Raw genomic sequence first — 14,932 nt, 5'->3', positions numbered from 1 at the left:
GTGTGCGCGTGTGTGCGTGTGTGTGCGTGTGTGTGTGTGTGTGTGTGTGTTTTCTTTCTTTGACTATATCTGTAGCTTTAGCGTGGTTCAAAATGAGTCAGTGCAGCTGAAACTGTTTTGCTTTCTGCTCATTGTTTCTTACAGATTTTGAAAAAAGAGAATAAAAATCGTGTCAGACGAGCGCATGAGTCATCACCTTCAGGCCGCAGATTGATTCAGTTTTTTGGCAAAAAGTTTAATTTCTTCACTTTGTTCTTGGTAAAACCATTGTAACCACTGAAAACTCAAACAAGGGCTTTTAATCTTTGATTGATTCAGGGAAAGTAAAAACTGAGCTGATTACCGAGAAGCAAATGGTCACATGTAGAGCCACGTGCCGAGGTGACAATCGAAAGTTGGATATGAAATGTTAATTTAAAAGAAAGAAAGCACCTCTCCAGGGGGTTTTGAGTGGCAATTTGCGTATTATCTTAAGACTGTCTTTAATTTGCATAGATTTTCCACTATTTACCTATATAGTGATAAAGATGATAAAAAAATCTGTGAAAATTTGTAACTTCATGAGTTCTGAGAAACATCATTTCCTTAAACAATAACTTGTGTTTATCTCTGTCTATTCTGATAGGACTGAGATTGCAAGGAGGGTTGAAGTCGACCCATTTTATCACGTAAGACACTGGCTTCACCGTAAAGATCGACATGTCAAAGGAGCCCTGTTATGCAATTTCCACTGTTTTGTGGTTCTGTTTGGGTTTTGTGCTGTTTTTCTTCTAAAAGCAGTATGAAAAGTTTAACTTTAAAAAAAATCACCTAAATGATTTTTGGCAATAATTTTATGTCCTTTGGTGAAAAATGAGCCATTTACAAAAAACCTTCTGAATGTAACGTTGGAAATAAGTAGCTACTGCTCCTCACCTAGCAACCCCAGAGAAGCCCCACCTGTTACCTAGCAACCCCAGAGAAGCCCCACCTGTTACGTAGCAACCCCAGCAGAGTTCTGCCCGTCACCTAGCAACCAAGGCGGATCTGCAACACGTTTTATCCAGCTGTGTGCGTGTAGAAATCTCATTAAACCTAATTATTTAAGAATGACTTTGTGCAAAAATGTAATGAACATGTTTTGTTTAGCCCATAGAAAAAATCCTAACCTGGATTTCGTGTAGAAGTGACAGATTGTTATTCAGACCAGTCAGCCATAGGACTGCAAGTGGTTTATTCTCTGTTGCTGCCATTAAAACATATTGACAGACAAACAGCCCATGAGTTAGGACTTTGACTAGGCCCTGCAAACTTCTATTAACTGTAGTTTTTAGGTTTTTTGAGTCATTCAGAGATGAGGTTGCTGGTTTGCTTTGGTTCATTGTCCTGCTGCATAACTTAAGTGTGCTGAACCTCAAGGTGATGAATGTTTGGTTGGACATTTCCTTTTGGATTGTCTGCTAGAGAGCAGATTTAATGGGTTGTAAAAGAAAAACAGTCTGAAACCATCAGACTACCACCATGTTTGACTCTCTGCTGTCAAACATGGTGATGTAACTGGATGCAGACACCAAAAGGTCCATATTTTTCTTGTCAGTCCACGAGATGATCAAGATGTTTTTCAGGAAATGTGAGATGCATCTTTGTGTTTTTTGGTCAGCTGTGGTTTTGACCTGGGATGCCTACAGGTCATGCCGATACGAGGCTTGGGTAAAACAGAGCCTCAATTTTCAAACAAAAATGTCTTAGAGCCTTTGGATTCGTAATTTCACATAGTTGGGTTATTTTGCTGAGAAGTTACTTATAAGTGAACTTTGTCTTATTTTCAAGTGTACTAATATATTTGCACGAGAAAGTAGATACAAATGCTTGGTAAGATTTTTTGCTTTTGCAGTAAAAAAGCATTAATCCGAGGACCTCACCCTGTGGATCCCCAAGACCTGTGGTGTTTTATGACTTTTCTGAACAGACTAGAATCTGTTTATTTTTATTAAAATTATAAAAATGTTCCTTTTTGTTTTGTCCAAAAACTTCTGATATATCATAAGATGTAATGTGTTTAAAATTTCCTAAAAATCTACAAACTAGAGACTTAAAAGTTCCTGTAGTAAACACCATCACTTGTTCTGACAATGACATTGAATTGGATTACCAGTTATTTTCTAAAATGCCATAATCTGTCCTTGTTGACTGAAGGTCTATAAAATAAGAAAGGACTCATTTCCAGACAAATAAGCTGTTCAGGCGTCTCTTGGCCAATCCTCGAGCTGGCACATGAACACCACCAGGTGCTCTCTGTAAGGGCCAGACTGCACTCTGCCATTCACTTTAACTGGGGGCAGCGTGAAAGCCGGATGGCACAAACACCGGCCCTTCTGTGGGCAGTCGGCCTGGCTGGACAGAACCTCTTAAAAGGAGAAAGGATAAAGAGGGAGTTTTAAAAAAATGAAAGGCTGAAATTGTAAAAGTCCAATAAGAACAGCAGAGAATCACCAAAACAAGCCCCAGTCTCCAGCCTGCCAGCCCCCGACATTTACATTAGAAGAGGAGGGACGCAGCGGGCCTGTGGAGGAATAGACGGATGGGGAGGAGAGGTCCGACGCGCCGTTGGGAGGCTGTAAACACTGGACGACAGTATCTCCATGGAAGCCTGAGCACCGCTCTGAGGCATCTAATCCCCCCTGAATCCAGCCGTCAGCCACCCAAGTCCATCAAGAGCCAAGTGTCCTGACCACCGGGGGCCGAGTCGGCCCCGAGTCGGCCTCTCGCCTCGCCGGCTGGCCTGGTTGTCCGGCGGAGCAGATGTGCGCAGAGCAGTGGCCTTGGATGACTTGATCCCCTGGGCTTTACAGAGAACGACGGAGGAGGACAGAGGATAAGAGTGGCCTTGGTGGAGAGGCGGCCAGGCTTTCTCTTCACCCAACATCTCACAGCGAAGCGAGCGTCCATATGTCACGTGTTTTTAAGAAACCATACTTGGATTAGGGCTGGCCGATATGGTTGGAAATCTCACCACCATATTAACGTTTCATATTGACAGTTATTGATTTTTTTTTGTTGTTGTTGTTTTTTTAATATTTAAAATACGTCCAAACCAGTTAGTGTGACTTTTACTATTTTATCCACAGTTTCAATTCAACTCTGCTGCTGTTTATTTTGAAGCCGTTATGAGGCGCAGTGTGGAAACCTGAAACTGCTGCTGCGCAAGTTACTCAACAGGTTGTTGCTAGGTAACCAAAGAATGAGTGAGTAGCTAGGTAACCAAAGAGTAAGTGAGTTTGTTGACTTCACCAACTTTGCTTAGCTAGCTGTGAGAGGTTGAGTGGCTAAAGCTTTTCCTCTGCCTACATCTCCCAGAATGCTGTGCGGTTCTGGCTCAGAAGTCAGAATACCCAGTGAATAGGTCAGTGTATTGAATATTGAATATTGCAGCATATGTATTATCTACAGATATTGATCATGTATCTATCACAGTACATATTGTTGCTGATTTATTGTCCAAGCCTAACTTAGAAACCAGTAAACATCTTTGCACCACAACTTTTGAAACAATTATCTGATCATTAATTGTAGATTTAATTGTTTATTAGATTAAAATTAGTTCCAAGCGGTTAACTCATAACATCCGCTTCAGAAACAAAGATGGCGGCCAAACCAGAATGGTAAACAGAAACGGTCCAAACAGAGTTCATATTGTAACAGAATATTTGAGTTTTATATTGGAAATTTTTCTTGTATATTTACAATGAATCTAAACCATCGTCCTTCCAACAACTTTCATCTGTCCCCCCTCTGCTTTTTATCTTTATTAAGCTCTCGAGATGGTAGGGATGGCCTGGGATTGCATGCAAGATGGGTTGATGCTCTGCGAAACAATTTCCCATTCAGCACGTCAGTGTAAAGCCCCCTCAACGGTTCGGCTCTTCAGTCACAGAGAGAGAATCGGTTGAAAGATACACATGAGAGAAGTAAAAGGGTAGAGGAGGGGGAGAGCGGCTTTTTTTTCTCAACAAAAGAAAGTTAGAGAGCGAGGGAGGGAGATTGAAAGGAGGGACGGTGCAGGAGAAAGTTTGCGGAGCCGGAGCGGGCAGCGGCTGCCAGGCGCTCAGGAATTCATGGTCGATTTGTTCTCGTCCAGTTTGCAATAAAACACACACAAAAAAAGGCTGAAGGGGAGACTTCTGTGAGTTGAGGGGTAAGCAACAGATTGCAGATGCCTCCTTTGGAAAGGCTCCTTGTGAAAAAGCAGGTCCTCCTCTCCGTGTCCAGAGAAAAGAGCCCTTCTCTACTGTAAAGGAGCGCTCGGGACATTGTGGGGCTTGTCAATGGCTCTCGGCTGGGGCGCCGGCTGAATACAAGGAGGCCCAGTGTTCGGCATCGCAGCTCCGTCTATTGAGGCCAGAACCGTAATGGGGGCCCCCGGGGGATCTACAGGGATTTCAGAGGGCCCAGTTTCAATGGGGACCAAGTCCTTTTAACTGGAACATTGTGCGGCGCTCTCTTCCTCTGTCCTGGAGATCAGGAGAGAGGGAAATTCCTCTGCATATCAAACAGAACGTCTTCATTCCTAATGGACTCTGGATGGATTAAATTTTTGGGGACACAGTGTGAGACGTAAAGGGTGGGGTGGTATTGTTCGCATACACTGCAACAACACAAAATTTTACCAAGTATTTTTGGTCTGGTTTCTACTGCAAATGTGTCACTACTATTAAAATAAGACACAACTAACTTAAAAACTAACGATAAAGATATTGGAGCTTCTTTTGAGTCAAAAATTAGATAATATTGATGAAAATGTACTAGTTCCATTGGGAGATTATTTCACTTATAACATGGGAAACATTTCGTGTTATAAGTGAAATAATCTGCTAGTGGAACTGATACTTTATAAAATCAATATTAAGTAATTATTGACTCAAAAGAAGCTCCTAATTCTTGGTAAAGTTAATTCTTCTTTCAAATTTACTAAGATATTTGCACTAGAAACTATACCAAAAATACTTGGTAAGAGGTTTTGCTGTGTAGCACGTTTTCTTTCCACTCAACTTTCCATTAATACACAGCCAGCTTCTTTAGTAGTCACATCTTGAGAGTTGCACTACAAAAACACAAAATATCACCAAGCATTTTTAGTTTACTTATTGTATTGCAAAGTAGACTAGAAGCTACTTTGCAATAGTCAACTTTGTATTGCAATTATCTCAGTATAGTTGAAATAAGACAAAACTAATTTACAAGTAAGCTAATAAGATAGCTTACTTGTAAGCTTTTTGAGCTTGTTTTAAGTAAATAAATCCTTAATATACTTTTTTTTAAATCAATATGTAATTTTTTGCCTGAAAACAAGCTTCTGTTTCTTGCTCAAAAGTTTCTTCCAGGTTGGTTTTGTCTTAATTTATGTTTAATAAGATGTTTACCGTACAAACTAAACTGAAAATACTTGGTAAAATTGTGTGTTTTCAGTGCAAAAGTTGTTTTTCTTCCACTAAACCTTACATTAATACACTTAGATTCATATTTTTGGAAACAGCCAGTTTCTTTAGCAAAAACATCTTGGGAGTTGCACTACAAAAACAAAGTTTTTCCAAGTATTTCAGTCTAGCATCTATTGCAATTATCTTAGCACTTGAAATAAGTCAAAACTAACTTACAAGTAAGTTATTAGCAAGATAAGGGAGCTTATTTTAGTCAACAGTTACATAATTAGTGACTGAAAAGCTTCTGTTTCTTGCTGAAAAGTTGCTTGCATGTTAGTTTTTTCTTAATTTAAGTGTAATAAGATGCTTTCAATAGAAACTAGACTAAAAATACTTTGTAATATTTTGTGTTTTTGCAGTGTTTGTGTGTGTGACAGGTTCTGTTACTGAAACTGGCGGTTCTGCATCCCGCCTGCCACAGGTGAGCTTAGAGCCAATCAGAGCCTGTTAAAGCATCTGCCAATCAACGCAGCGGCCTGCTGACCCGGGGTCAACCTCCAGCTGCTTTCCAGCGTGTCTGAGTCCAAGTCGGCATGCTGAGTCTGCACGTCTGTCTCGGGGAACATCGGTCAGGAGCCGTGTCCACGCTGCGCTACATTTTCCCATGAAATCATTCTTTTAAAAGCACACTTTTTTATTCCAAAACGGGGTATAATCACTTATGGTATTGAGGCATATACGCACAAACACAGAAAGCTGGCAGCTCGCAGCGTGGTTACCCGATACTTAGAAAAGACAAACTTTACACAGTCACCATGACCGCGACAGAATGCAGGAGAAAATGCAGCCGATAAACAAAGAGCTGTCCAACGGAGCGGCCGTAGGTTTTCCCCTAACCTCACCCAGCGGTCTAAATCTGCCGTCCAGAACCAAAACCTTTTTATATCTGTTTGTGTGGCTCTCTTCATGACCTGTTTGTGTTTATTCCACCCTGGCTTTATTTCTACGGTTCTGGTCACTCTCTTATTTCAGGGCCTGACCATCACCGAAGTCATGTCTGACATTTTCTAAAAAGGTAGGAGATCATTGTGCAATTGAATGATTAAGCAAACTGTGTTCAGGGTTAACTCTAGAGATGCGCTGTCTTTCAGGTCCGGCCTTTCTGGTTCTGCTTTTCTTTTGAAGACAAACTCGTTTATGCAAACAACATGCATACTATCGTTTGTTGAATGCAATCATTCAACAAATAAGAATAAGAAGAAAATGTGCTGCAGGTTCTTTGGTAGAGGCTGTAGCTTTAGGTCTATCCTAATTTTATAAAGCAAAAGTGATTTTATTCTAAAGAAAAGCAACGTTTAAAAGGAAAGAAACTTTTCCACATTAAACAATGGTCATAATCTGTTAACATTTTGGTTTTAATTTCAGAGTTTCATCTATTTGCATTAATTCAGCATATACATTTAACTTGATAGTTGTTTGGAAGAGTTGCACACCAGTGAAAGTGTTTGTATTATTAAAATAAAAATTAACACATATTTAATTTCAGAGAAACAACCTGAGTAAATAGTTTTCAAATGCTGATTTTGTTTATTAAAAAGTTTTATGATTAATTGTAATAAATATACATTATTTTAGAAACTTTTATTTAATATGCAACAGCAAAAATTAGGTTTTATAAAGAAATATTACATACGTTGTTTATGCTGCAATGCATTCTGGGTAGTGGATCTATGCTAGGCGCTAGCTCCCGTCAGTCAGAACCATAGACATTAATACGGTCAGAACAGTAATTTTTGTTTAATAAGTAAAGCTTAGCTCTTTTAATTTGAACCAGAGCGTGTTTAAATCGAAGGTAATGAAGTAATTACGAGTGGAAATTACAGATGAAGAGGAGGAAGTCGGATAAAAAAAGCAGGTGTTTGTGCTGCTTCTGCTTGAAAATGCTAACCGGAAATGAGCTCCAGTTTTCAACTCAAGCTGTTTACGGTAAGCGTCGGCATCATAACATTCTCCCTAACATATCAAAAATTGTATTTTATAAAGTTTTTCCCTTTAAACATCCATTCATTATCTTCCGATTGGTTTTGATTTTGCGTTAGCTTCTGCTAATAGTCTTGGCTCCTCCTAAAGGCGTTAGCTCCAGCTAGTGGAGCAAACAGTAGCTCATTAGCCGATATCGTGTGTACAGCGGCGTAAAAGCGTGGAGGCAGTTTTCCTCAATCCAGATGTTTTGCGGGCGGCTCTCATCAGCCTCCACGACCTTGACGTCTCGCGTTTGGTTTATAGGTTTCAGGTCAATATTTCCTCAAACTGTACATTCATTACGCAAACGAAAAATTCACGACCTTGGTAGGTGAATAGAATTACGGAGACCCCAACGGGACACGGAGGATTTGTTTTTTGGCTCCGTAAAAGATAAATATTTGTAAAAACAGAAAAGAAAAAAAAGTATTTATGATCTCTTTGTGACAACAATTTTTAGGTTAAGAGAAAGACTACGACATATTTAGGCCAACATGTTCAATCAGTGGTGGATCCTTTAAAAATGCTTTCTAAGCTCATGGGAAAGTTATACCTGCCACTTTTGGTAAGTGAGAAACTAACCGCAAGGCTTTGAGCCTCCACCAAATTACATACGAATATACTATTATTACTCCAAGAGCAAATTCTACTCAGTATTGGATCTGAAAGGAAATCGAGCGTCACTCGTGGTATTAGATTTATCTAACAAATACACAGAAACGGAGAAACTATTCTAACCAAACTTGCAGTAAACAGACGGTTATCATCCATGAACCTTTGAGCAGGAAGCAGCTCTTCCTGCTGCATCCTCTCATCCCTCCAGCTGTGGGATGAGTTTGTGTGTCCTATCTGTGCATACAATAGAGATACAGTCGGTCGGGAGAACATGGCACCTCTGACTGCCGGGTTCCTTCAATTGTTTGGCAGGAAGCTCGCTCCGGCTCTAGATAAAAGAAAACACGAAGGAAAATACCGAAGACAGGGGGGGATGTGAGTAGGCGGTGATGCTCGCTCACCCCGGAGAGAAAGTAGTGCAAAGGTGAGGGTCAGGGAACAACAGAGAGGCTATGAACAACAAGAATGGTAGGAGGAGCTGCAGAGTGAGTCAGACCTGTGGTTTTAGGTTCAGCGAGTGTGCAGAGAGAGACCCCACGATGACGCACAGCCTCCTGACACCTGTGCACATGTCGGCCACAACCATGAGATGAAACTGATGTCACCTCATCAGCAGCCGCTGGAAAATGGCACTTTGTTTTTGTTTTGTGCCTGACAGACGGGGGGGAGGAAATTTATTATTCCAAAATACACATTATAATAAATGCATTTAGAAAGGCAGCGTATCTTGTTCCAAGTCTTGGTTTGGGTGTAGGAATCAATCAGAGCGGGTTTGTTTTAACCACAGTGTCACTGACTTAGTAATCCACAGAAATAACAATCGTATCAAAACCGAGAGCGGTGACGAGCATTTTCCCCCGCAGCCCTTAAACTTTTGATTTAGATTGTGGATTTTACTTATGTTCGAGCTGTTAGCAATCTCGCCCACTTAAAGGAATCTCCCATTTGATATTTATTGACAGTGACACTTTGTCTTTCAGAAGAAAACCTTTGTGGGTATTAGAGGCAGAATTTACCAATATTCGAGAAAAATGTGTGTTTAACCTCTTTCAGCAGAAGTGTTTAGCTTTAATGAAACAGAAATAAAGAATTAGAATAATAAAAATGATTTAGAGACCACATGACATTTTTCAGTGCCTTTTACTGATCAACAACAATAATGTGGCTCTTTGCCACTATAAAAGCGCAAAATTTTACCAAGTATTTTTGATCTGGTTTCTAGTGCAAAGATCTTATTTTGCTTGAAATAAGAAAAAAACTTTCAAGTAACTTTTCAGCAGGATACTGAGGCTTATTTTAAGTGAATAATTCCTAAAGTTAATAAAAAAAGTTCTAGATTTATTGGCAGATTATTTTACTTATAACATTAGAAAAATGTATAGTTAAATAATCTGCCAATAAAACTGACTTTTTCATAATATTTTGGAATTATTCCCTTAAAATAAACTTATATCTTGTTGAACATATACTTGTAAGTTAGTTTTGTCTTATTTCAAGTAAAATAAGATCTTTGCACTAGAAACCAGATCAAAAATACTTGGTAACATATTATGTTTTGTAGTTCTGTCCTGTATCTGTTGGCTCCATTTTGCCTTAGAGCTTCAGGTGGTAACTTCTAAAAATTTAATTTTTACATATTTGTCAAAGGGGACCTAATATGCAGAATTCAAATTTCACACGTTTTTGTACTTCCGTTTTGGGTTTCAACTGCTTCTGAAACCAACCCGAGTCCTTAAAAAAGCATCCAGCCAGTATTTGGTAATAAGTTGATGTTTTTTAGTGTTTGGAAAATGAACCATTTCAAAAACCTCCTGAAACAGGAAGTGGTGTATTTCTGCAGATGGCTGTTGGACCACAGGGAAAAAGTGACACATTAACTGTCACTTTTTCTACTTTAACTTTCATTGTGGCATTTTTAAAAGTGACCTATTATGCTTCCTTGAACAGGTTAGGAAAGGTCTATGGGTGATACGAAATATGTTCAGGTAATTTCTTGCACAAAATCATTCTTAGATAATGAGATTTTAGTCTCTAATTTGAGTTCCTATCAGAATGAGCTGTTTTAGGGCTTCCTGTCACTTTAAATTCAAATAAGCTGCTTTGGCCAGCCCCCCCACCCCCACTCAACATTTACACTTTCACATGAAAACGGCTGAAAACAGATACAACCTTACATCTTTGAAAAGCAGCAGTTTGGCCTCCTGCACAACCAAGATGAATGGAACAAGTACATCCTAAATGGTAAGTCAATAAAAAACACATGTCTTTTCCAGCAGCCATTGTGCACATTCAGCAGTAAAACCAGCTGACAAATCATGATAGAGCTCAACTTGGGTTGCTAGGTGATGGGCGGAACTGTGCTGGGGTTGCTAGGTGATGGGCAGAACTCTGCTGGGGTTGCTAGGCAACAGAAGAGTACTCGTATGTGACTTAACAAAAGGGAGGTTTTAAAAAACTAATTTTCCAGACACCAAAACCATTAACTTGTTTCCAAAAACATTTAGGGAATTGTTTTTAACTGTCTTGGCTGTTTTTAGAAACCCAAATGGAAGAACACAAACAGGTAAAATGTGAATTTGGCATAGTAGGTCCCCTTTAAGTGGAAAATATTGCTTCCATTTTAATGTCATGGTACGTAAGGTCACAAACATCCATCGACTTTTTGCTCAGAAACATGAAGGATTGAATGTTGACAGATGTTGTGAGAAGCAGAAACTGAACTATCTCAAAATAACAAATGAAAAGAACACAAAGCAAGACACAAGGCTTCATGCAGCCAATCACCAAACACTTTTCTGGGATGAGTCATGTCAGCAAACAATAAGGAGAACAATGGAAAGTCTATCTGAGGCCTTGAGCCAGGTTTCACAGTAACTCTTGGATCTCTGCCACGTCTCATCAGCAGCTGCCGTTTGTTATTTCTACAAAACTCTGAGCCTCACTGTAGCAAAGGGAGTCACAAATTAGTGTGAAAGCAGCACAAGAGAGATGGAGGCGACAGCTACACTACAAAAACACAAAGTATTTCTGGTCTATTTTCTTGTGCAAATGCCTTAATACGTTTGAAATAAGATGAAACTGACTTACAAGTTAAGTTTTAGCAAGCTATAGGAGCTTGTTTTAAGTAAATGATTTCTAAATATTGACAAAAAAGTACTAGTTCTATTGGCAGATCATTTCACTTATAACAAGACATTTTCCCATGTGAAGTTAATCTGCCAGTGGAACTACACTGTAAAAAGTCTTGGAGCAATTTCAGTCTAGTTTCTCTTGCAAATGTCTTGGAACACTTTAAGTAAAACAAACTAACTTAAAAGTAACTTTCCAGCAAGATATGGAGGCTTATGCTTATTTTAAGTCAATAATTCTTCAATATTGAGGAAAAACTACCATTTATATTAGCAGATTATTTTACTTATGGGAAAAATGTCTTGTTAAAAGTTAATTTTTCAGCCAAAAAATCTAGAACTTCATCAATTTTAAATAATTATTCATTTAAATCAAGCCTTTATCTTGCTGAAAAGTTATAGGTAAGATTGTTTTGTCTTATTTTATCACTACTAAGACATTTGTACTAGAAATTAAACCAAAAATAATTGGTAACATTTTGTGTTTTTTCAGTGTAGTACTTTTTCATCAATATTACGGAATTATTGACTTAAAATAAGCCTCTATATCTCACTGAAAAGTTATGTTTTAGTTAGTTTTCTCTTATTTTCAGTGTTCTAAGACACTTGCAGTGGAAACCAGACTAGAAATACTTGGTAAGATTATGTGTTTTTGCAGTGTACTTGCAGGAAGGCGTCTCGGTATGTGGGTCAGGTCCGCCAGCCGCTAATCCTACGTGATGTTGACCTGTTTGAACAGCAAGCAGGTTTCTCACCGGCGCAGTTACGTAAGAGCACAGACAGAAACCAACCGAGACTTCAGTCCACGCTTCATTCACCTCAGCTTCACAATTAGGAAGGGATTTCTTGGAGTTTTTATTGGTTTGTTATTGGAGGAAAAAAGCGGGCGTGTGCTGGAATGGGTGGGAAGTTTGAATAAACAGAGATAAGGCAGCTGGTGGTTCCCCCACGCTGCTCCAAGTCTGAGCCGAACCGCGGCTTTATCAGACGCCTCGTCTCATTAAGTGGATGGAAAATAACCGCTGTTGATGCGACACCAGAGTTATTACAGGTTACTCTAGTCACTTTTTTGATATTTTCATCCATGTGATGATGTAATTTTTAAATATTAGAGTATTGATCATTTGATCAGTTACTCAGTACTCAAATAGACTTTTTACCAAATACTTTTTTACTACTTTTTACTTGAGTAAAAATATGTTGACGTATCGCTGCTGTTACCTGAGTACAATTGTTGGGTACTCTGTCCACCTCTGGTAGTTACAGTTACTCAATTACATTTACTTGAGTAATTTTTTTTTTTAATTTACTTTTAGGAGTAATTTTACTATGCTGTATTTTTTTTTATTCTTGAGTAAATTTCCGGATTTTCTACCCACTGAATGAAAAGCAAACATGTTTTAACCAAAAACTCACCAGATACAGACTGGTAAATATTTAGTAATTGATAATTACTCAGTACTTGTATAGACTTTTTACCAAATGGTTCTTGACTCTTTGAGACGTTTATTTTCTCTCCTCATCAGTGGAAGATTTTAATTTAGGGATGTTGCAATCATTGACTGATACCAGGTGTCAGTCCTGTACTAAGCTATCGTTTTTCGTATTTTAGCATATTTTGATTCTGTCCTACTTTCCTCTGTCAATGATGACATTCTGTGGGTCTCAATTTTTTTTCTGAGAAAAACAAATATTTTATCCAATCTGGAGTTCCTGCAATTCATCTTCGATCTGCGCGCTGCAAAAACACAAAATCTTACCAAGTATTTTTCTCTTGTTTTTAGTGTAAATATCTTAATTCGCTTGAAAATAAGACAAACAAACTTACACTTAACTTTTCAGCAAAGTATAGGAGGTTGTGTTTAGTCAATAATTCCTTAATATTTACTTTAAAAAGGTGTTAAGACATTTTCCAAGGTTATGAGTGAAGAAATCTTTCAGAAGAAATAGTAGTTTCCATCAATATTAATGAATTATTTTTATAAGAAATTGTTTAGTCAAAAGTACTCCAGTAACAAAAAATAAATAAATTAAATCAAGCAAATAAAGTAGTCCAATTTCTTTTTTGTGAAGGGATGTTAATTAAATCATTTTACACCTTTAACCACGTTAATAAACATGGTACTGAGATGCTGTGGGTGTGTTCTGTACTCCAGGTGAAGTGACTCATCATAAAACAGTCACGTCGACGGACGTGCAGAGTTCGGTCCTGTTCTGGTTGAACGTGTCTTTTGTCTCTCGCTGCAGGCAGATTGACAGTCGAAGCAACGCTGAAGCAACTGTCACGTTTTACCTTTCCAACAGAGTCAAAAACCTGGCACCGTCTCAGTTCCCTTTGCCGTTTTTCCTCAGGTGCCGTCACGTTTTCTGAATCACTGCTGGCGCTTTCTGGTTTATCCATACATTATCCTATAAGGAGGAGCATTTATTGTCATTCATCATTTATTAATTATATTTTACATCAATTAATGATGTAAAACTGTCTCTGAATTGTTTTCTTTGCTTTTGTTTTTTCATTTTTTTCCCGCTATTCTATGAGAATATCAGTACATTTGGAAATATGATTAAGTGCAATTTCTATGTGCAGTTTAGTGATAGAAATCAAGGTTCTTTATGCAACTGGTGACCTAAAGAAGCACATTAACACAAAGTCTTACCAAGTATTTTTGGTTTAGTTTCTCTTGTAAATATACTAGTATACCAAATATACTAGTAAACTTGAAATAAGTCAAACTTATTAACTTTTCAGCAAGATGTAGGAGCTTGTTATAAGTAAACAATTCCATACAAATTCTGCTGGCAGATTATTTCAAAAATAAGAAATTTATAAGTGAAATAATCTGCCAGTGGAAATAGAACTGGGTTGCTAGGTAACGTGCTGAGCTTGGCTGGCGTTGCTAGGTAATGATTGTGAAATAACTGAAACATTCAGCCAGTGAAACTAGAACTTTTTCATCAATATTAAGTAATTATTAACTCAAAACAAGCTGTTATGTCTTGCTGAAAAGTTACTAGTAAATTAGTTTCTCTTATTTCAACTGTGCTGAGACATTTACGGTAGAAATTAAACCAGAAACACTTGGTAAGATTTTGTGTTTTTGTAGTGTGTAAATGTATTGAAAATCAGCCTTTTCAGTCTGTCTAGTCCAAGTATTTCTGTTGGACAAGTCCCAACAGAAAATGTGTTTAATAGGTATGCTAAACTATAAAATACACATTTTGTTCTGCAATAAGTGGCCAATCTAATCCCTGCAGATGTTTTGATGACCAAATGTCAGACTATGGATATAGAAGTGTTAGTTGGTTGTAGATTACTATTGGCGTCAGCCATCTTTTGCACGTTTGAGAGGTCAGAGGTGAGCAGAGTACCTTACCTCTGACCTCAAGTCGAGTAAAAAATAAGAAGTAGCCTAAAAAGTACTCAAGTTGTGAAAAAGTATTTGGTAAAAAGTCTACTCGAATAACTGATAAAATTATAATTTAATATTTGAATATTAATATTACATCATCAGATGGACCAAAATATGAAGTTAAGTGGAAATTTAGGTATTTTAAGGACTAAAATGACAATTATTCATATAAATAACAAAAAATAACTAAATCAGGCAAAAGAAAAATTTTCCACATCAGTTTCTTTCAATATAAAGCTTATGAAACTTTAACAAAAACTGCAGGTGTGTGTCTGTGTTTGGTCAATTTTTGTTTAAAATATGTTTATTTTTCATTCAGTGGGCAGAAAATGCAGAAATTTTACTCAAGTAAAAGTAG

General features: G+C 38.0%; 1 long non-coding RNA gene across 1 annotated transcript in view; it reads left to right on the top strand.

The window, feature by feature from the left end:
• Positions 1 to 623: 623 nt before the first annotated feature.
• Positions 624 to 14,932, top strand: part of LOC107833554 (uncharacterized) — a 24,854-nt gene continuing 10,545 nt past the window's right edge. The window contains exon 1 of the long non-coding RNA XR_001659318.1: positions 624 to 668. This is a non-coding gene — a long non-coding RNA (uncharacterized LOC107833554). The remainder of the gene's footprint in view (positions 669 to 14,932) is intronic.

The sequence above is a fragment of the Poecilia formosa genome, unplaced genomic scaffold, assembly GCF_000485575.1.
Source record: "Poecilia formosa unplaced genomic scaffold, Poecilia_formosa-5.1.2 Scaffold406, whole genome shotgun sequence".
Taxonomy (NCBI): domain Eukaryota; kingdom Metazoa; phylum Chordata; class Actinopteri; order Cyprinodontiformes; family Poeciliidae; genus Poecilia; species Poecilia formosa.
The sequence above is the reverse complement of the archived record's forward strand: the minus strand, read 5'-3'. Positions and strand labels throughout refer to the sequence as shown.